Consider the following 24,019-nt stretch of genomic DNA (forward strand, 5'->3'; position numbering starts at 1 on the left):
AGCGATACACATTTTGTAGTAGTGGAAGTTATTTATAGAAATTCTTTCTACTCAAAAGTTATTCTATAGGTGGAAATCTATGGGAGTTCTGAACGTTGTTAAACCAAGAATAAGAGAATCAGTTGGCGATACCAATAGAAATTAGGAAATTGGGATTTCTCCCGAAACAAGGCTACAGGGTTTTAGTAATTTTTGGGGTCCATTATTGGTTTCCTCAGGGGAACAATACCGCTTTAATCAGGACACAAGAACTTCCCGCTTTGAAACTGTCAAAAGCCCCAAAAAGAGAATTCAATGTGGACTTTACCGCAATTTCGGCTACTACAGTGTAAAATGTTATACTTCTTCTATAGAATAGAACGCCTCCTTAGGAGGCTTCTGTAGAATAGAACGCCTCCTTAGGAGGCTTCTATAGAATAGAACCCCTCCTTAGGAGTCTCCTATAGAATAGAACGCCTCCTCAGGAGGCTTCTATAGAATAGAACGCCTCCTCAGGAGGCTTCTATAGAATAGATGGCCTCCTTAAAAGGCTTCTATAGAAAAGAAGGCCTCCTTAGGAGGCTTATATAGAATAGAAGGCCTCCTTAGGAGTCTTCTATAGAATAAAACGCCTCCTTAGGAGTCTTCTATAGAATAAAACGCCTCCTTAGGAGGCTTCTATAGAATAGAACGCCTCCTTAGGACGCTTCTATAGAATAGAAGGCCTCTTAAGGAGGCTTCTATAGAATAGAAGGCCTCTTAAGGAGGCTTCTATAGAATAGAAGGCCTCCTTAGGAGGCTTCTATAGAATAGAAGGCCTCTTTAGGAGGCTTCTATTGAATAGAAGGCCTCCATAGGAGGCTTCTATAGAATATAATGCTCCATAGAAGGCTTCCATAGAATAGAAGACCTCTTAAGGAGGCTTCTATTGAATAGAAGGCTTCCTTAGTATACTTCTATTGAATAGAAGGCCTTCTTAGGAGGCTTCTATAGAATAGGAGGCTTCTATAGAAGAGAAGGCCTCCATAGGGGGCTTCTATAGAATAGAAGGCCTCCATATGAGGCTTCTATAGAATAGAAGTCCTCCATAGAAGGCTTCTATAGAATAGAAGTTCTCCATAGAAGGCTTCTATAGAATAGAAGGCCTCCATAGGAGGCTTCTATAGAATAGAAGGCCTCCATAGAAGGCTTCTATAGAAGAGAAGGCCTCCTTAGGAGGCTTCTACATAATAGAAGGCCTACATAGGAGGCTTCTATACAACAGAAGACCTCCTTAGAAGGCTTCTATAGAATAGAAGGCCTCCTTAGGAGGCTTTTATAGAATAGAAGGCCTCCATAGGAGGCTTCTATTGAATAGTAGGCCTCCTTAGGAGGCTTCTATTGAATAGAAGGCCTCCTTAGGAGGCTTCTATTGAATAGAAGGCTTCCTTAGTATGCTTCTATTGAATAGAAGGCCTTCTTAGGGGGCTTCTATTAAATTGAAGGCCTCCTTAGGAGGCTTCTATAGAATAGAAGGCCTCCATAGGAGGCTTCTATAGAAAAGAAGGCCTCCATAGGAGGCTTTTATAGAAAAGAAGGCCTTCATAGGAGGCTTCTATAGAATAGAAGGCCTCCATAGGAGGCTTCTATAGAATAGAAGGCCTTCATAGGAGGCTTCTATAGAAAAGAAGGCCTCCATAGGAGGCTTCTATAGAATAGAAGGCTTCCTGAAAAGGCTACAGAAGCCCATTTAGGAGGATTCTATAGAATAGAAGGCCTCCTTAGGAGGCTTCTATGGAACAGAAGACCTCCCTAGAAGGCTTATATGGAATAGAAAACCTTCTTAGGAGGCTTCTATAGAATAGAATGCGTCCATAGGAGGCTTCTATAAAATAGAAGAATAGAAGATCTCCTTAGGAGGCTTCTATTGAATAGAGGGCCTTCATAGATGGCTTTTGTAGAATAGAATGCCTCCTTAGGAGGCTTCTATAGAATAGAGCGCCTCCTTAGGAGGCTTCCATAGAACGGAACGACTTCTTAGGAGGCTTCTATAGAATAGAACGCCTCCTTAGGAGGCTTCTATAGAACAGAACGACTTCTTAGGAGGCTTCTATAGAATAGAACCCCTCCTTTGGAGGCTTCTATAAAATAGAAGGCCTCCTTAGGAGGCTTCTATAAAATAGAAGGCCTCCTAAGGAAGCCTTCCATTCTATAGAAGGCGTCCTTAGGAGGCTTCTATAGAATATATGGCCTACTTATGAGGCTTCTATAGAATGTATGGCATCCTTAGGAGGCTTCTATAGAATGGAAGGCTTCCTTAGGAGGCTTCTATTGAATAGAGGCTTCTATAAAATAGATGATCCCCTTAGAAGGCTTCTATTGAATAGAAGGCCTCCATAGATGGTTTTTATAGAATAGAACGCCTGCCTCTTTAGGAAGCTTCTATAGAATAGAACGCCTGCCTCTTTAGGAGGCTTCTATAGAATAGAACGCCTCCTTAGGAGGCTTCTATAGAATAGAAGGCCTCCTTAGGAGGCTTCTATAGAATAGAAAGCCTCCTTAGGAGGCTTCTATAGAATATAAGGTCTACTTAGGAGGCTTCTATAGAATAGAAGGCCTCTTAAGGAGGCGTTCTATTCTATAGAAGGCCTCTTAAGGAGGCGTTCTATTCTATAGAAGGCCTCTCTGGGAGGCTTCTATTGAATAGAAGGCCTCCTTAGGAGGCTTCTATTGAATAGAAGGCCTCCTTAGGAGGCTTATATTGAATAGAAGGCCTCCCTAGGAGGCTTTTATTGAATAGAAGGCCTCCCTAGGAGGCTTTTATTGAATAGTAGGCCTCCTTAGTAGGCTTCTATTGAATAGAAGGCCTCCTTAGGAGGCTTCTATTGAATATAAGGTCTACTTAGGAGGCTTCTATAGAATAGAAGGCCTCCATAAGGGACTTTTAGAGCACAGAAGTACTCCATAGGAGGCTTCTAGAGTACAGAAGGCCTCCATAGGGGGTTACTATAGAATAAGAATCCTTTATAGGAGGCCTTTGTAGAAGGGAAGACCCCCATAGGAGTCTTCTATAGAATAGAAGTCCTCCCTATGAAGTTTCTATAGAATAGAAGGCCTCCATAGGAGGCATCTATAGAATAGAAGGCCTCCATAGGAGGGTTCTATAGAATAGAATATCTCCATAGGAGTCTTCTATTGAATAGTAGGCCTCCTTAGTAGGTTTCCATTGAATAGAAGGCCTCCTTAGGAGGCTTCTATTGAATATAAGGTCTACTTAGGAGCCTTCTATAGAATAGAAGGCCTCCATAGGGGACTTTTAGAGCACAGAAGTACTCCATAGGAGGCTTCTAGAGTACAGAAGGCCTCCATAGGGGGTTACTATAGAATAAGAATCCTTTATAGGAGGCCTTTGTAGAAGAGAAGACCCCCATAGGAGTCTTCTATAGAGTAGAAGTCCTCCCTAGGAAGTTTCTATAGAATAGAAGGCCTCCATAGGATGCTTCTATAGAATTAAAGTACTCCATAGGAGGCTTCTAGAGTCCAGAAGGCCTCCAAAGGAGATTACTAGAGAATAAAAAGCATTTATAGGAGGCCTTTGTAGAAGAGAAGACCCCCATAGAAGTCTTCTATAGAATAGAAGACCTCCTTAGGATGCTTCTATAGAATAGAAGGCCTCCATAGGAGGCTTCTATAGAATAGAAGCCATCCATAGGAGGCTTCTATGGAATAGAAGGCCTCCATTTGAGGCTTCTATAGTATAAAATAGAAGGCCTAGATAGGAGGCTTATTTCAAATAGAAGGTCTCCATAGGAGGCCTTTTAACAGTTTTTTTACACAAAAACCCCTCAACGGCATTCTATAGATAACCTATTTGGGTCCATAAGGACCCAATCAGAAGCATAATGCACAAAAATTCATCATCAACGCGAGAGTTAAAGAAAAACAACAGATTCACGAACCAAGCAATCCGAAGTTGAAGCAACATAAACAGCATACACCCGCATATGGTATTCCCCAAGAAACAAACGCAGGGGACAACAACAAGATGCTCCCAACTCAATGTTGCTGGTGATGCTGTTGCTATTGTTGTTACTGGCATCATCATCATCGTCAACAACAACAGACAACAAATTTTCCGTTTCCCAACATCTATCGGAAACATGTAGCACAAGGCGCTCAGAGTTTAGTGTAACAGGAGACAGGAGCAGAATATAGAAGTCGGAATCATAAGCACACACATACACAGCCATGTACAACACTCACACACTCACCCACCGAACCGACATACACACACGTAGAATATGGCGCGCACACAGCTTCACTGGATTTTCGATTTCAGAATTTTATTCATTCGTAGTTTCGTCTTCGTACGCAACGGACGTTTTTCCCTCACAGATATTATTTTTGAGTAAAAAACAGAAATTTCACAAAAGCCAAAGTTAAACGCGAGAAAATTGTAACATTTTGAAAGAAACAAAATAGAAAAAAAAAACAACAGGCATTAAAACGTACGAACGTTGCTTTCTTTTTTGGCAGACTGGCAGGCAGGCACAGGCTGCTGCTATTTGTATTGGGTCGTCGTGTCGTTAGTGTGGATGCCTGTTGTTATTGTTAAAAGTGCGGGAGTTTGTGTGTGAAAAAGCTTAAAGTGTACGACGTTTGGAATACAACCAACACTCGGCGGTGTACGTGTATATGGCCCGGTGTGGATTCAATCTTTCATTCATTTGAGACACAAACAAAAGTGAGTATAAAAAGCAACAACAATAACAAATAACACCAAGAAATTACAATTACCATTACAAACAAGGAAGACTTTTCCAAAAAACCGAGACACATGACAAGAATCCAATCCATTGATGGAACGGAAATTGTAGAAACGTGTAACGATTTTAATTCAAATCGATGCAAGGATCAGGACAACAACAACGGCGATGACAACAATAACAATTACAACTATGACAAATCCATAATCGTAAAAAATCAAAATAAAGAATTGTTAGCAAATAAAATAAATGTAACAACAGCAACACCAACAATGGCAATAATAACAACAGCGACAACAAAACAAATGGACCAAAACCAAAACAGAAATAAGAAAAATAAGACAGTAGAACGAACATTACAGAAACCTAGTTAAGTGGAAAAGTTATCTCGAAAAGTTGCCAGAGAAATTTATCAATAAAAAAAATTATATTTGAATTGTTGTTTGTTGTTGTCGCTCCATTCCACTCCACCACTCACTCTCCTTCCAATGCAATCAAACACAAAAGGAGGAAACTTGTAAAACATTTTTAATTGATTATTGTTGGAAATTATTATTTATTCGGAAAGTTATTAAGCAAATTAGATGAAGGCGATGAAGGAAGAGGGATGGATGATAAATTTGTTTTGTTGTCGATTTTTTGCAACCATTTGGGAGGACAGGATGAAATATTATTAGAGTTTGATTTGAATCCTTGATATAGGGCAATTAATCAGTCAATCTTTAAGGAGTTGTTTGAGCAATATGAGACATTTGGGAAAGCCTAGTTAAGTCAGCGGCGGCTCTTTAAACCTTGAAAGTAGAAAAAGAGAAAACATTTTTGTCAAAGACGCATCTATAATTACACTATGTTTCCGGACTGTAGATTTATCATCTATCAGAGAATACTTGTTGGACTAATGATACTTGTTGTGGTTATACTGAAAGTAATATACTCCAGCCGAGCCAGGAAAATATGTTAAAAAATTAAAATGTTGAAAGAATCACATTATTAAAATTCGCCAAATTTCAGTTCTTTGTGTAAATGTGTCCTGAAACTAAAAAAACAGCGGCCTTTAAGTTAATGAGACTATATACACTTCGATACAGTGAAAATGTGCCTCATCGAAATAATGCTTTTAGACCCCAGGTATGTTTGGACGAATGACCGCCGGTTGGGTTGGCTGGAGCGCAACCGATTTGGTCCATAATTTGTTTTCTGTAATATTTCATCCAAATATTGCTCAGGTTCGAATATGGACTATATTGATCCACTACTTCTGGTTCCTGCAACAATATATTTTATATACATATATGATCCATACATTGCACATCGTGAAATTTCTACCAGACCTAGATCAGGTTCCAATATGGACTCAATCGGTCCACTACTTCAGGTATCTCCCATACTTTGTATAGCGTTAACTTTCTACCAGAGTAATATGAGGTTCCAATATGGTCTCAATTGGTCCACTCGTTCGGGTACCTCCCACACAAAATTTCGGAAAAGTTCAGTTTAGGACCTGCTCGTGAATCGCTTTGATTTTTGTTTTAGCAACTTGTATTCACTGCCCCCATACGACGGTACCAGTTTCATCAGGGGCAAGTTCATACTTCCTGAGAAAATAGCCTGAACGATGCAAAAAAGCCCATATGATACCATGTGTAGTGGTTGGAGCGCAAGATAACTTTCAAACGGATCTGCCGAGTCAGTCCAAAATTTGGACTTCGTAATATTTTGTCCAAGCATAGTTTAAATTCGAAGATAAGCCATATCAGTCCACTCCTTCAGGTACCTCCCCCACAAAAGTTCCATTATGACGGTAAAAGTTTTTTCAGGGGCAAGTCCATATTTCTTGGGAAAACAGCACTAAAGGTGTAAAATAACCCTATGTTACCATATGTGGCCGTCGGGGAACACGATAACTCTCGAACTGTTCAACCGATTTGTCCAACATTTGATCTTCGTCACATGGGGCAATACCGGTCCACAACTTCCGGCAATTCTCCCCAATATTTAAAAAATGTCGCAAAAATGCTAGGACGATATCACTTGAATGGGGCAACCAAATTGGTCCAAACTTTGGATCTCCTAATATTTTGTCAAAATTTAGTTTAACTTCTAAAAAGTTCAACATTTGTGTCTTAGTGCAGTTAATTCCTAATCCACATTTTTGTCGGCAAGTTCAAATGTCCAAAATGTGCCACAAAATTCTGAAGAGACCTTAAATACATTCGATCTGTCCGTAGGTAAAAGTTTCACTTCACATTAGCTGAGTGTATATATCTGTCGGCAAAGCCGACTGACGGCACAAATACAATTATTGATTAGCGCGAATACTTACGACATTCGGGCTCGGCGATACAAAGGTCCCATATCACTGAGCTAATGTGAATCGGGGTGCACTCATTAATATGAGAGAAGTCTCCCTTGTCCCATGTGGGATGTTTGTAAAAAAATATATTTCTCTCAAACTAAAAATAAAGTTCGAACTTCGAAGGTAGACACCTTTCGGTACCTCCTCCTCAAAAATGTAAAAATGCAGCTAAAGTAAGTTTAAGAGCTGTTCGAGGATTTGTTTTCATTGTTTGTTACATCGAAGGTAGTCCATGTGATTCTGATTACAACGATATAATTCTTCTTACGAGCAAGTTCATGTTTCCTAGTGCTCTAAAAAATCCTGCAGCGACCAACCGATAACTATCGAAAGGAATTATTCCCAAAATTATATCAACTTCCCATTGTATCGGTTCATTTGGGTACCTCCTCCATAAAAGTTCAAAAATTGTGCTCTTTAATCTAAATCAAATTTATTATAAATCCGCATTTATTCGTATCCAAATCTCGACATTTATTCGGAACGTCCACATATGTGTCCCAATAGTTTGTATATTTTTGTCGGCAAGGTTAGTACATCCAAAAAAGCCACATAATTCTGAAAACCTTCAAAATATATCATTTTTGGGGAGAAGGATTTTGGTGGAGTTAGCGACGGTTGACCATAAATGAAAGACTGAATTCACACAGGCTGAGAGTATATATCTGATAATTTTTTAGTGGTCTTATAAAAAATGGTAGTTTACTGTAGGATTTCGAGAATATCTGCGAACGTTATCACGGGATGTAAGAGGTTCGCCAAAAGAATACTTTTTTCATTGGACCTATATAGTGGACCTTCGGACCGGATCTAAAATTTAGAGATAATTATTCGAATTCCCAGATTATTAGCAAGGTAATAATTTTGTATATTGACTATGTCCTTGTCACAAGGGTTCATGGACATTCTTATCTTTTTGGCTCAGGATCAAAGTGTCAGTCCTGTGTGTTTTTGTCTGGCGAGAAGCTCTGACTTTGTGTACTTTTGGTGACTTATTTAGCCATATACCTTTATTTAATGAATGAGAAGCCATCATGGTGCAGTGGTAAGCACGTCCGCCTTACACTCGGAATGTCTTCGGTTCAATCCCCGACCAGAACATCAAAATTTTCGGTGCTGGCAAATCTCCTCAGATTAATGTAGGCATACATTTCCTTTGTATTTCAAGCATGAAAAGCTTCTCTACAAGTGCTATCGTATGACACGCCATTCGCAAATGTTAAAGCTCCCTATCTGCAAGGCGGTCATACGAACCAGTGCACTGTGGTCCCAACCTGCGACAAAAATCGAAAAATCGATATCAACAAATTTCAATGACAATTCAGCAAATTTTCTCTAAACATATCATATTTTAATATTCCAGCAATGTTTTTGTAATTTATAACGGTACTTAAGAAAGCAAAACCGAAGAAGTTGACATTTACGTAAGGTTGTTACTTCTTACAGGGCAAATAACTAAGTATTTAAAAGATAAAATATTTTTTTTTTGGAATGGAAGTTTTAGCTAAAGTTGTTTAATGTACTGGATTTTTTCTCAAAAGTCCTTTAAATTTGTGGTGAGTTTTACTAACTATGCCGCTCTCAATTTTTGGATAATGTTTGAAATATTGTCAATTAAAAAAAAAATAGTTCCAGCTACATATTGTTTTGCTTTGCTTTGTGTTTTAATTGTTTGTTTTGGTTTTTTCGTTCAAGATTTAGATACTTTTGTTTAGGTATCTATTTATGAGTGTATTTTTTAACACTTGTAAATCTTTGATATATGATTTTCTATTCAAAGTGAAAAACAAGTAAAAATGTTAAGTTCGGCCGGACCGAACTTTTTTATACACCCACCATGAAATATTCTGACCTGATATGGAATAATTAGATTTTTTCCTGTCAACAATATCAGGTGGAGACGTGACCACTGAGAACTCCATAACCAAATTACAGCCAATTCAGGCTGAAAATGTAGATAACAACTTCAAAGAACCTGAAATCTGATGGTACCCTTATATGGGGGCTATACCAAAACCTGGACCTATGTCCAAAATTTTTGGTGGGAAAGCTTCACGATCAATGAGAACTTCAAATACCAAATTGCAGCCAATTCGGGCCGAAAATGTAGATAAAAACTTTAAAACACCTGAAATCGCGAGGTACCGTTATATACCAAAACCTAGATCTACGTCCCCAATTTTTGGTGCAAAAATGTTTCTGACTACTGGGAACCCTAAAAACCAAATTACATCCAATTCGGGCCAAAAATATCAGTAGAAGCTTCCAAAATGCCTGAAAACAGGAGGTACCATTATATGGGGGCTAACCAAAACCTGGAACTATGTCCACAATTTTTGATGCAGCAGTTTTTTGACTACTGGGAACCCTAAATACCAAATTACAGCCAATTCGGGCAGAAAATATAGATGAAAGCTTCAAAATACCTGAAACCGGCTGGTACTATTATATGGGGGCTATAGGAAAAACTGGACCCATATTGATAAGTTTTTGGCTAAATTATTTTTTACTTATTTTAAGCATTTACTGAAAAAATCATTTACTGAAAATCAGATTAGAAATATTTTTGTCGCACCTTTCCATAGAAACGGAACCACTGTGCAATGTACCACCGCTGCACACGATAGTGTTTTTATCTGGATTGTTGAGAATTTGTATCTACCTAGACGAAGCTCCATTGCTCCTAGACGAAGGTCCATTCATCCTAATCTGATGTAGTTTTTATGCATGACATAACTTAGGTCAAGCATTTTTTTGGGATAGCTGTTGCACTTTTTTTTTGGAAAAAGTGGAGTTTATCTATCCGATTGTCTAATCCAGGGATGTACCCTGGAAGGACCCTAAGAGCGGAAAGTTTTTAAGATGATGCAAATTTATGAAGACATGGACACCAAAAGGGCAGGTCGTAAGTCGATCTCCAAGGATGCAGAACTGGATAGAATGAGTTATTAACCACACTGACAAAATGGATAGACTCGTGAGAAGGACAACAAAATAGCATTTCAACAACTGCCTGTTTCCTGCAGGTAGTTAGGGTACGCCGTAGATGCCATAGAAGGACCTCGAGCAGATCATGTTGAAGCTCAACTATATGTGAAAACATGAGGAACTGTATTCTTATGTGCCTAGCGGCGCCAACTCAATTGAATAATTCTCCCTCTCCAAACAGATGGAAGGTAAATTGAGGAAAAATATTGCATCACAATATACAAAACGTTCGGTAGATTTCTTGTAAAAATTCATAAAAAAATATTTTTTGGTGCTCAATGAGGGGCTATAACCCCTTAAATAATGCGGTCCGGACATTCGTCTAAACGGACTGCTATGTTGACGACATCTTTGTGGTCAGAGGTAATCAGGAAACATGAAGATTGTGTTGGTTCTCGTCAATTTGGTATCTCTGAACCTGAAACCTAAAAAATCCTCCCTGGAAGTTCACGCCCAAATATATATGTAAGTGAAAACTCCCTTCTCTGCTCATCGAGCCATTCATTTAAGGCCTTTTTTACTACTGTGAGGTTTCTTCCTTATAAGACTATTTCGACGTCCAAGACTTTTTGAGGGTCGAAAACTTAAAAAAAAATTGTGTAACGGACCATCTATGATTAAGATCCTCGAATTATATTTATTATCCCCATCCTCTTAACCCTGTATTTTTCACAAAGCATATTTAATTTACAAATCATAAACAATTTTTAAAAACTTTATTTTTTAGTCATATTTTTTTCAAATGTAATTTAATTTGGTCCTTAAGTTCACTGATGCAGATTTCTCTATGTAACCTTAATTTTTTGTGGCTCATTATTATCTGTTGACTATAAATCGTTTTGAAAAACCAACACATAATTTAAGGCAACTTATAATACCCCATACGTATTATCTTTCAGTTTCTAAATGTTGTTTTTGTTCTTTTCATTTTTGTAACCGAAATCATGGTATTCAAATTTCTAAATCTTCAAAGTTTTTCATAAACAAGCAACAATTTTTAAATAAACTATTAATTGAGTGTTCCATAGATTGCATCTTGAAATACAATATGCGATGTTGCTCTCTTCAACCCTTCACAGAACATCATTGTCTTTCTCCCTTCCTTGAAGTTAATTTTCATAAATAAACGCATTTTATTTATTTACCACAAACATTACAAAGTTTTATTTCACAAAACTGGTCCTCTGTGTGTGTGGGTGTGTTTGTGTGTGTGCGTGAGTGATTGTGTGTCGGAAAAACTTTCATGCGATTTAACTTTTGTCGGGAACATTGTGGTAGTTTTTGGGAATTTTGCAAACAACGGGAGGTTGCCAGGTTTTAAGAAACATTTTAGAAATAAATTACAATGGATAAAGAATAGATTTCTTCGTAGTAGCAGGTCAAAAAAGAGGATGAATTGCCAGTTCCAATTAACTTGAATGAGTTCTACTGACAGTTTAAATTCTAATCCAAAACTATTTAACTTAGGAATATGTCAAAAGACAATTGCTCTGTTCCAGAACTTTAAAATGTTGACAATATTTTCCTTTATAAAATTTTCAAAACATTCAAATACATATGGTAATATTCAAAAATGTTTTACAATCGTTGAAGTTGAAGTTCACCATTTAATAAGTCGCGAACTGTCAATATATTTTATACAATATGAATATATTTATATTAACTGAAGTGTTTTAGCCGGGGTCGCATAAAATGAAACATAACAAATAATTTATGTGGAAGCTGTGTTGGTGGTAATATTAAAAAATGGATAAAAATATGTTGAAGTTTACAAGTTTTTTTGTGTTCTTTCTTGATTTCTGGTCAAACCGTGGAAAATTTAGACCTGAGCTCAAAGAAAGAATTGAAGAATACTCCTTGGGCAACATGGTTCTAATGTATGACTTTTCGATATATACACTGCATCCCCCTAAAATCGATGCTGACATTTTGAAGTTTTGAAATCTGGGTTTTTTGAATTTTTCTTATAATTGGAGGGCGCAACCAGATAATTACCCAAACTGTTTATTGGATTGTAGAACTCATGATTCCACGTCGTTTGATGTATATCTCATGAATGTGCTTCATACAGCTCCCTAGGAATAGGAGTACAAAGTCGAAATTTTGGTGCGTACATTTTCTTTAAAAACCTATTTTTTGGCTTCAAAATTTACAACTGTGACTTAGGTACCCTTGAACCCCGCGTGATTTTAGTTTTTTTACGCGCCGGATCTAATGAACCCTTCCGCTTTCAAATCCATCCACTAAAACGGTGGTTATAGATACCTTGAAAGTATGAAATTCTGCAAAATTATATTTTGATGATTCCGCGCATTGAACCGCGATTTTCTTTGGTTATTTTTACATAAATGGAATCCTTTATACGCGATGATATTATTTTCCAAAACCGTGTGGCATAAATTACCGAGATTCTGGAGTAATATTCGTATTTCATATAAAATAGAATTTGGTAGCACATCCGCGGTTCTTGACGAATTTGTTTAAAATTTGTTATAATGACGTATTTTTTATAGGTGGTCACTGAAATCGGATGCGCCTTATAATCATATGTACATCGCGCAATTTTGACCCACATAAAGGTTTTTTGAACAGTAACATGCAGCTGACGGCACACTTTGGCCGCTGAATGAAAAGTGGAAAAATCGCTACATATTGATAGAGATGCACTCGCTGTATCTGAAAAGCGCATGCGCCTTAACTGAATTTAACGAATTCGCGAATTATACGTTTTTTAACTTTTATATTTTTTTCTTTGGTTGTAATTTCAATATTACTTTCTATTTCATAATCCTATTGTTTATCAAAGTAAGCAAATACACTTTCGGGTTTGTCATCGCATTTTCCCTGAAGAAGTTTCAGCAAAGTCCGTCAGTCCTTGCATCGAAATTTAGCGAAATAGTAGAATAACTCCCAAAAAAGTTTTTTTCTTTTTTTCGTATTGAACAAAAATATATTTTTGAAATAATATTCCAAGTTTTCGTCTTTTATTGTTGCTGTAATATGGCAGTTATAAATCCTATCTTTAAAATTTTGGTCTCATATTTTTCTACGCGTTGTCTAGAATCTGTACGTATTTTTAATTTATTTTTTTCGAGTTTTATTTGGACTCTAAATTAGAATAAATTAAATTTACTCCAAGATTTTTTCAGTATTTCTTGATTTTCCGCGAAAATAGAAATACATTTAGTAAATATTTAGGCATCTGCGGATAGATATTAAATGCTGTTAACGCTTTGTATATACATTTTCTTATTACAGCAAAAATGGAATTTTTAAATATTTTTTCTTTATAAGGGAATAAAACCGCCCATAACTTTGGAGCGCAGCATCCAATTTTGTGAACGCGAACAGAATTAAAAACACGACTTTTTTCTTAATCTAAGTTCCAAAAATTGCGGATGTGCTCGCAAAAAAAATTTTAACATTTCTTCCAATGGAATTGCAAAAGAAATTTGAAATTTACCATATAGAAGATTCTTTCAAATTCTGGAAAATAGCAAAAATTTACAACAAATAAAAAATAATTAAAAAATGAAAAAAATTTTGAATGAGTTCTCATTGGAATCGAGCTTGATGATCATTAAATAATGCAAGTGAAAAAGGAAGCCGACGACGATTCGAACCCACACACCCACCACTATGTGACATGCATGTTTCGACTTTGGTAAAGTCTCCTCAGACATATCGGATGTGGAGCGGCTTCGATGTCCTCGAACTTTTCTTCTTTCAAATGCATTTTGTTTTGATTTTTGGTTGGTTATGGATGTAATAACCAATAACATTTCGTTATGTTGCCTTCGTTGTAATTCAACGACACATAAGAGTGGAGAAGGTTTGTCTTATTTTTCCAGACACTTTCGTCGGGGAAAGAAAAACTTCTCATTGAAGTTTTTTGTTTGTTCGCCTTTATACTTCGAGGTGACGATTGATGCCCTGCCAGCATTTGGAAGTGAGTTTCTCACTCTCTCGCCTAAGACTTCACTAAGGAGACACGCCAAGGAAGATCTTTGGGAATTACACAAATAATTTCTATAGCATTATTATGATTACCTTTTATCGCGTATGTCGACACCTCGGAGTGACTTCTGAGTGACTTCCAAGGCGACTGTTTACATTTATTTAATAATTCAACACATTTGAACAAATATGGAACATTTTTCTATCTGATGATTATATGAGACGGTGGTGCAGTGGTAAGCATACTCGCTTTGCACTCTGAAGGGTTCGCTTCCCAAGTCAGGCAACAAAACAACATCACATTTTTAAAATGACAACATTAATTTAGGCGGAAATTCCAAAGAATAAATTCTCCAAAAGAGCGTGCGTAAAAAATAAAAAATTCAAATAAAAATATGCATATGTATGTATGTAAATAGAAAAAACAAATAGGACAAAATGAAAAAATATTTTTTTTAATTCCATGAACTATCGCGGGTGCCACCGTGGTGCACGCTAAAGGTCGTGGGTTCGATTCCCCGGCCAATCAACATCAAAGCACTTTTCAACGGTGGCAAAATACCTCTCAGTAATGTTGGCGACATTTTCTGAGTATTTCAGCCTTGTACAACTTCTCTACAATTGGTGTCTTAGACACGCCGTTCGGACTCGGCGATAAACAGTAGGTCCCATATCATTGAGCTAATATGAATCGGGGTGCACTCGTTGATATGAGAGAAGTCTCCCCTGTCCCGCCTGGGATGTTTGTGGAACAATTATTATAACTATCGCGGAAATGATCTCCAAGAAGAATCCCTGGAGTGACTTCCAAGACGTCACGCCGGCGTGGTTCATTTCTTCGCAACGGAGGTACACAGAAAAAAATTTAAGCCATTTGATAATAAAATTCAACAAGTAAAAAAGTATCAGTCGGCTTTGCCGACAGAGATATACCCTCAGCCTATTTGAATTGGAACTTTCATCTACGGACAGATCGAATGTATTTAGGGTCTTTTGAGAATGTTGTGGCACTTTTTGGACATTTGAACTTGCCGACAAAAACGTGGATTAGGATTAAAGAGAATGAACCGACATAGTGCATTACGGAAGCGGATCTTATTTTGAGAGCCATATCTTTTCGATAAATATCGCGCCCACTAGTCATTTCAGTGGGTTATCGTACACCTGTTGAAGCAGTATGCAAGGAAGCATGGACTTGTCCACGGAAAACATAATATGGCTGTACATCATCGGTATAAATTTCCAAAGGATCTCCGAACAGACCCTAAACTGCACTTGGACACAAATGTTGAATTTTGTGGGGGAGGTATCCTAAGGAGAGGACCGATATGGGCCATTTTAGAAGTTAAGCTAAGTTTGGACAAAATATGACGAAGGCAAAATTTTGGACCAAATTGGTCTATCACTTCGAGAGTTATTATGCTCTCCAACTACTACATATGGTGCCACAGGGGGTTTTTACAACTTTCGGGCTGTTTTCCCAAGAAGTATGGACTTGCCACTTAAAAAACTTTTACCGTTGTAATTGAGTCAGCGATTGTATGTTGCTTCATGAGAAATCAAAGTTAGTCAAGAGCTGGTCTTAAAGTGAACTTATCCGAAATTTTGTGTGGAAGGTACCCGAAGGAATGGGCAAATATAGTCCATATTCAAACCTGATCTATATCTGGTAGATATATTAGGATGCGTAAAGTATGGACCAAATCGGTTACTCCCTTTAAAAGTTATCGTGCGCACAAATTTTCGGAACATTTTCGAACTTTTGTGTGGGAGGTACCGGAAGGAGTAGACCGATATAGCTCATCTTCGAACTTAAACTAAGTTTGGGCAAAATATTTCGAAAGCCAAAATTTGAACCGAATCATCCCTTCGAGAGTTATCGTGCGCTCCAGCCAGCCAGACATGCAGACAGACGGACGGACATTGCTCAATCGACTCCAAATTGTCTGAAACACATTTCGTCCAAACATACTTGGGGTCTAAAACCATTATTTCGATTAGGCACATTTTGCCCGTATGAATGTGTATATACCCTAAAGGCTGAGGCTGAGGGTATAAAGATTCAATCAAAAATTTATCGATTTTCCGGCGATAAGAAAATTGTCATATTGAAAAAATTCAATAAAATTATTTGATCACAAAGTAAAAATACAAATGATAAAATATTTCACCTATTGACAAAAATATTTATCAAAATATTCAACATTTTGCTTGATATGTCAATATGTGAAATATTTTATCAATTCAAAATAAAAAAATCGATAAATATTTTAGTCAATATTAAAATTTTATTGTATCAAATGATTTTATCGAATTTCGTCAATATGATAATTATTTTTTATGGCCGATTTTTTTCTGTGTAGAAGACCTTTTGACCTATATACAATTAATTTTCGCTTTTCTGAAATAAATACCCTCTTCGTCTATAAGAAAATATTCTGGTCTTAAATAATTTTGCAGAAGACCTTTTGATTTTCTAAAAGAATGTCTTCTGGTCCGCTATAAGCTGACCTTCTGTATTCTAAAAGAAGTTCTTCTGTAGAAAAACACTTATTTAAAAGTCAAAAACTGTAGATTCTTTCTGGAGAAGAGCAAAAATTTGCAATAAATAAAAAAGTTTGATATTTAACACAGAACGACTAGTTCAATTGGATGGTTCACTCAAGTGAGCAGCTAAACCAATTCAGTCAATCGGAATCTTCAAAATATTTCAATTTCATTTTGCATATTGAAAGTGCCACAGCACTGCACAGTGGTCCCACTTGTATGGAAAGAAGTGCCAAAAATATTTCTAATCGACTTAACGCCTCGAAATTTTAAACATAGTTTTATAACGAGTCCAAAAGGTAGAAAACCTAATGTAATGGATGTAGGTCCACATTTGGGTGTAGCCCCCATATAAAGGTACCCCCGATTTTTTTATATTTTGATGATTTTAGCTAAATTTTCAAGTCGATTTGACTGTAATTTTGCATTTTGTGTTTTGAGGGAACAACATACCACCTTGCAGGAAATGTTCAATATAGGTCCACGTTTAGGTATACCTCCCATATAAACGTACCTTCCTATATTCGGTATTTTGACGATTTTAGCCAGATTTGCTTACCGAGTTGTCTGTAATTTTGTATTTTGACTTCGGAAGGGAGATCATACGTCCGTGCAAAAAATGTTCAATATAGGTCCAAGTTTAGGTATAGCTCCCATATAAACGTGCCTCCCGATATTCGGTATTTTGACGATTTAAGCCAAATTTTCCAACCGATTTGGCTGTAATTTTGTATTTTAAGTTCTGAGGGAACACCATACCTTCTTGCAAAAAATGTTCAATATAGGTCCACGTTTCGGTATAGCTCCCATATAAACGTACCTCCCGATTTTCGGAATTTTGGCGATTTTATAGACGTGGTATAAGGGGAATAACAGCTGGATTTCTTTTTATCGTAAACTAGAGACTTTCCCCTTTATTTTAAAAAATATGGACTTGGCCTTACGGGGCCAGCATTAGCAAAACTCAACATAAATTTATAGCAATGATATTAAAAATAGCATAAAAAGTCATTTACAAAAAAATTAATTTTTAAGGAACTTAGAAAACGAATTTTGAATTTGTTTTTCCGTAAGAATATTGTCAATGCCATCAACTATATGTTTCATTTTGGAAATTGTACATTTACCTCTTAAACTTTTTATAATTGCACCCATAAGCTACGAATGCTTTGCGGATCTTTTCTTCGTTTTTAAGGTACCACATACAAATCTCAACTTCTTCGACTTAACTTGGCATATTGCCGCTGTAAATTGGCAAAAATAATACTGGATATTAAAAAATTAATGTGTTTAGAGAATATTTATTTCAATCGCAATCAAATTTGTCGACATAAATTTTTCGATTTTTGTCCACGGGCGGAACCACAGTGCACTGCACCCACCCTTTTACATCAATTACTCGTGATTTTTACAAGAAGGCGTATTGAAGCGACCAAATTTAAAATAAAAATCCGACCTTTACTTGGTATTTTATGAACTTGTCAACCCTACTGTATAGTCCATAGAGTTTTACAGTGTAACACAAGAGAGAGATAACATAGAAATGTTAAAAGTTGCTTTGGTGGAAGTCAAAGCAACGCACAAACACATCATACGACAGCATCACATCACTCCTCCCCTCTCGCCTTTCACTTTCCCAACCAACCCACAACAAGAAACTATAAAAATTCGAAATATAATCAAGTCAAATGATTTTAATTACATTATAATTGAAAACATAAAGTGATCATTTTGGATGATTTGTAAAGAAGAGGAAAAAACAACAACACGACTAAAGCACCACATAATCCCCTTACAACCCCCTCACATAAGGTGACGAAATAAAATAAAAACAAAAGAAACCATATTGAATGGAGAATTAATAGTCAAATTTTTTTGGTCAGGAGTGGTAGTTATAAATTCAATTTAAAAAGTTTTGGTTACGGTTTGTTTTGTATTTTTTCTTCTTCTTTCATTTAATAGAAGGATTATTGTTAATGGAAACGTTGTTTGTGTTACTTTTGTTGGCGTTGTAAATGTTGTTGTCGCCAACATTAAAAAGTTTTTATTTTATATATTTTTTCACTTCAAAGTTTATTTATTTATTATGTATTAAATTTTTATTGAAAACTTTTCTAAGCTACACGTCGTGAGGCAGCTGACGGCTGTCAGCAGTACGGTAAATAATATTTTGACAGTTGTCAGTAGTTGTTGTTTCGTTAATTGTAAATAGGAATGTAAGATATGAAGTCTACTATAAGAGGTATTCAATTCGTGGAGCGACTATATAGGGGGGATTAAAAGTCTCATTTGGGTAGAATGCCATATGTACTCTTCTATACATAAAATATAACATGATTCTTTCTATGAGTTCTTTTATTGATATGAAATACTTTTTTTTCTTGGAAGAATTTTTTTGCCGGCCTGCTTGTACACCGATGGCGGTATGTCGTGTACGTCTTATTTTCCCACGCCCCATTTCCCTTACTAAAATTCCCCATTTATTTTCATTCTATTTTTCGTTAAACTAATCCTAGCACTTCCTTAAGGGCATTTAAATGTATTTAGTTGGAATATTAGTTTTGTGTGGCTGTGGCATTGTGCTTTCCCTTTTAGGTTCCTTTAAGTCCTTTTGTGTTTTATAAACATCTTAAAAGAAAAGGATTTTCATTTTGTTTTTGTGTAAAACATTTAAGAGAGAGAGAACCTACCATAATCCCTCTTTTATTCAATTCAAATAAGAACATCATCTCAAAGCGGTTGAGGATGCCGGCTGTTTGTTGTTTTTTGGGCACATGTCCTTGAGTTTCTCGTAAAGGATTTAATTTGAAATTTTTTTAGTTAATCACTACTAGGAAGAGGCTTATTATAAAATTATTTCCCCCTTCTTCACCAAAAAAGGAAATTATGCTTATATCCTTTCACTATAAAATCCATTATTTATAAGGATTTAACGTGTGTAGAAGCTGCTGTTCGTGCAAGAGTTGCGGGTGGTGTGTTTGGGGCACTGCTTTTTGGTAAAATTTTAATTTGAATACCTTTCTCTCCTTTTTTTTATATAAACATTTTTATGTTGGGGTGTCGTTAAAATTGAAATTAGTTTTTCGTTTAGGATTACTAGTAGCAAAAAAAGGGATATAATATCCTTAAAGTTTTCGGTTTTTATGGCAGCTAGATATAATCAAAATATATGACATTCTTCAAAAGAGAGATACCAAGGAAAAGGAATAATGTTATCGAAAAATGTCCGTAGGTGGTGTTCTGATGCAGAAGTATAAAGAATTGGGGTTTCTAGTATAAATAAGAGCACACCTAAACGTGAGGTTTCTTGGTGATCCTCTTATGTAGTAGGTCACTTGGTGGCCATTTTATATAGAACAACACTTGCTTTCTATCATAAGTTTGATATTTACATTATTCTTAATTAAATTGTACATTATTTTATTCAATAGGACCTACCCACTGGTGGGTCCATTATATTTAAAATGACATTACATAGTTGTTTAAAAATTAAATATTATATTAGGTGCTCTATATTTTATTTTATATGAGATCTTGGGGCGCTATTCTTTTCAATCTTATGAATGTATCTGGATTTGCCATCAGATTGGTTGCAAGGTGGTTTGGATGTGACTCGATTCTTAGTTTGTAGTTTTGTAGTTGGTGTATTATTTCTTCCTTGACTGTTCTCATTCCCAATTCTTCGTGTAATCGCTTATTGGTTATGTATTGTGGAGCATTTGTAATTTTTACGAAGTGTTTTTGATTGAAATTGTTGGAGACCACTTGTATGGGAGACCACATGGTGACCACCTTATGTAGAAGTTCACGTTGTGGCCTACCACATGGTAGCCTTTTTATGTAGAAGCCCACTTGGTGGCCTTCTTATACAGAATACCATTTGGTTGCCTTGTAATATGAAATACACTTGGTGGCCTTCTGATATAGTTTTCCTTTAAGGGAGAACTCCAGATATTTTTCATATACAGATTTGGTGGTATTTTTTATAGAAGGCCGCCAGATGGCCTTTTACTACAGAATTCTACTTTTTTCTGTTACTCCTCTTGGCAGCATAGGGCTTCTACAAAGCACATTTTCGTTAATCAATCCAAATTCTACTGTAACCTGTCCTAGGGATGGCGCTGTCATCTATCGTTTTCAAGGAACAACGCCTCCATTGCATGTGTTGCAAATTTCCTATGGGGGGCGCTATTTCTTACCATTCATATTTAGGTTATCACATCCTCCCGTGCTGAATTTGATGCCGAGGTTGGTTTTAGGTCAGTTAGCTTCGAATGTATTTCATCTGGAGGGGGATGTACGCATCTTTTTATAAATATTCGAAAACCAGTTTGGAAAGAATTTTCCTCCTCCACCGGGCTATTCGAACCTGGGACCCTTCGGTTGATAGTCTGACACACTACGCACTGCATTACGCCACCTAATTAATGCCCTTCAAATCCATAATATCCCCGGTGCCCTTCTTATATAAAAACGGTTTGGTATCGTCTTAATCTGAATGAGGTATTCTTTTTTAGAACCCTACTTTGAAGTCTTCTTGTATACAAGACCACTTTATAGCCTTCTTAAAAAAAAGACAAGGCCATTGGTCCTCTTTGACGTATGAATTTTTCCTAGATATTTTTTCCTTAATTTCCAAGGGGATATTTTATTATCTAAATAAACACTTAAATATTATAAATTTTGAGAAGAACCTTGAAGGGTCAATTTCAGCTTTAAAGGCCTGGGTACATAAGCAGCCTTGTCACCTGGCTTTCTTGCCTTGCTTCATTTCTAACATAATTGGAATAAATGAATAAAGAAGGTCGAGCCAATTTCGAACTAGTTTTCCCTTTTCTTCTTTTTTATAATTATATTATTTTTATTATGTAAGAAATGAAGCAAGGCGAGAAAGCCAGGCGACGAGGCTGCTTAGTACCCAGACCTTTAGAAATTAGAGCTAGAAGCATAGGAAACGTAGGAAAATATTCTTAATTAGGAACGCCATCTATACTTGAATTTGAAAGTTTACATTCGTCAAAAGATCGGTTTTTGTTTTAGCATAATAAATTGTATTGCATACTATTAGGCGCCAAATGGAACAACGAATATTTAAATAGAATTAAACAACGGCATACCGGACGGAAACTTGATTCTAATCTTATTTTTCGACAAAAATTTAATATTCTCAATATTAGGCATTCAAATTGCAATTAAACTACCAACAGACAAAATGAGTCCGTTACTTGAAAATTAAATTATAACATCTGCCCAGAGAGTACAGAGAACAAAAAGACTTGCTGATCTTGCTGAAGAAGACATTCTGGGCTTCCATAAGTCTACCTTCTGTAGAAGACCCTCTTGTCTTCTGTTGGAAGACCTTCTCGTCTACTTCAAGACGATCTTCTATAAGAAGAACTTTTGATCTTCCATAAGAACACCTACAGCAGAAGACCTTCTGATATATATATAAAAATAAATTTTGCTTTTCACATTCTACTCTTCAATTATTTTTGTAGAAAACCTTCTGATTATTTAAAAGAAGACCTTCAGGCAGTGTTGCCGAATTTGCTGATTTATGTCATTTTGACGATTTTTTGGCCCAAAATTGAAAAATGACGATTTGACGATTTTATGGTCCAAAATGACGATTTTTCACCTAAGCCAGAAATGCTTGAAATATAAGACGATAACTAGGTACATTTTGACCAAAGTTTCACGAAAGATTTTAAGGAAAGCAATGTTCCAAACTCGATTTTTGAGCTTTTTAATGTTTTATAGCAATTTCCAAACGGATTGGCTATATTTAGGCACATATCTGGCATATCTAGGCACAGGTATTTCATAGTTTATGCCCCACATTCAAATTACATGAGCTGAAAATTTTCGTTTAGTTTTGGTAATAGTTGAAAATCTTCCTTAAAAAGTTTTCGAGATAAAATATTACTTATATATATTTTGTTATAAAAATATGGGTCCAGCCTTATTAACTTCCTACAAATGCCCTCTTTAAGTTGTCAGCCAGTTTTGAATGAAAATTTTTTATCGATTTTCGACTGACAAATATGGAAAGTCACACTGTCAAGCAAGCCATATTTGAGCTAAGCTACCATTTAAAATGGCAATGTGTATCCAGCTTTACCATACTGCATTGCTTCAAACTCGATAACCATAGGAAAACTATCATCTTCTGAAAGCTGTTTTTATAGCAGTATTTAAGTGATATTGGGTTAGATTTATTGCTGTGGATTGTATATCTTATGCTGTCAGTATCATTCACAAAAATAGCAGCGAAAAATCGCATTAAACGGTAACCAAACCGAGTTTTGGACCATGTTGACGATTTTTTGACGATTTTTCAAATATTGTTGACGATTTGACGATTTTTTTGACGATTTCTGATCAAAAACTGTCGGCAACGCTGCCTTCAGGTCCATTTATAAGCTGATCTTCTGGTCTTATAAAAGAAGATATTCTGTAGAAACGCTTCTTTCTAGCCGTTTAAGAAGTTCCTTTTATAACACTATGCAACACTGAAAATGCAAACAACTTCTAGTATTAATTTTTTGAAAGTACATATTTAGACTACAAAAACCCCAGTTGGGTTTTGTCCTGTCAGATCCAGTTCGGATTTTATGGCCTCATCTAAACCGGGCTAAATCTACACTTTTTTGCATTTATCAGGCCTTTATCTCAGAAACGAATAGGAATTTGGCTTTGCTGTATTTTGCAATATTGTAGCCATAAACTAGTAGAACTTTTCTTTTGAAGAAAGAAAAACTCCATCTTGGGCATCAAAATCTATAAAATATAGAAAATTTTACATAATTGCTGAAATTCTGGTCAGTATCGGCTAAACTATTGGGAGTTGAACCAAGTAACCTTTTGCAAAAATCTTCCAAATAAAGTTCTCAACAATTTTTAGAACATTCTGAAACTCTAAAATGCTTACTTCATGTTGTTTCAGCGGTATTTTGCATCATATCTTTTACAACAAGTATTTCAAACACAGTTCACACCAACAGTTTATTCTCGCATTTCGTATTTCAATACATTATTGACATTTTTATTAAATCGTCGTTGAGAAATGTACTGAAAACAACGGAACAGAGGCATTTTACAACAATGACATGTTCTGAAGAGTTGTGTATTACATTCCAGGGAATATTTCTCCAAAAGAAAATTTTCAGAAAAAATTAACGGTTTTGGAGATACGGCGCGAAATGTATAAAAATTGTGGTATTTTTGCATATATTTTGAAATTTGAGGCAATAAATGTAGTTTTTCGAGTTCATTATTTCTCCAAATATTGTTTTCTTGTCCTTATCTACAAATTTGCTTCAGAGATCAGAAGAAGATTCGCATTGGTTTCAGTGATATAGCCCCGAATTTCTTTAAAAACTCAATATTTAACCATGTTTAGATGGGGCCATAAAATCCGAGCTGGATCTGACACAACAAAACCCAA

At 36.1% G+C, this 24,019-nt stretch overlaps 1 long non-coding RNA gene across 1 annotated transcript in view; it reads left to right on the forward strand.

Annotated features, from left to right (window-relative positions):
- The first annotated feature begins 4,303 nt into the window (after positions 1–4,303).
- Positions 4,304–24,019, forward strand: part of LOC141393598 (uncharacterized) — a 65,329-nt gene continuing 45,613 nt past the window's right edge. The window contains exon 1 of the long non-coding RNA XR_012410144.1: positions 4,304–4,702. This is a non-coding gene — a long non-coding RNA (uncharacterized lncRNA). The remainder of the gene's footprint in view (positions 4,703–24,019) is intronic.

Source organism: Musca autumnalis, unplaced genomic scaffold (genome assembly GCF_047663935.1).
Source record: "Musca autumnalis isolate F117 unplaced genomic scaffold, ASM4766393v1 scaffold_2, whole genome shotgun sequence".
Taxonomy (NCBI): Eukaryota; Metazoa; Arthropoda; class Insecta; order Diptera; family Muscidae; genus Musca; species Musca autumnalis.